This window comes from Penaeus monodon, chromosome 23, assembly GCF_015228065.2.
Source record: "Penaeus monodon isolate SGIC_2016 chromosome 23, NSTDA_Pmon_1, whole genome shotgun sequence".
NCBI lineage: Eukaryota > Metazoa > Arthropoda > Malacostraca > Decapoda > Penaeidae > Penaeus > Penaeus monodon.
The window spans coordinates 44,207,659-44,207,921 of NC_051408.1; positions in this window are offsets into that span (position 1 = coordinate 44,207,659).

Consider the following 263-nt stretch of genomic DNA (forward strand, 5'->3'; position numbering starts at 1 on the left):
TATGGGGAAAGCAAGCAACGTATGTCAGTAATTTCTGTCTGGTTATCCCATGTTTGTTGCTGCAGCCCCAAATCCATACAGTGGAACTTGAATTCTTTCTCCTTGTTGTTCCTCCCAAAATACATGGTGAGCTATGCGTAGCTGCCAGACTCTAACACGAGGTTTAGTCATAGATTGAGCTGGTTGTGCCTCTCTCGTATGTTGTGTTCCATGTATTGTGTGGTGTTCAAGCTTAACATTATAATAAGATGTAATCCAGGTGG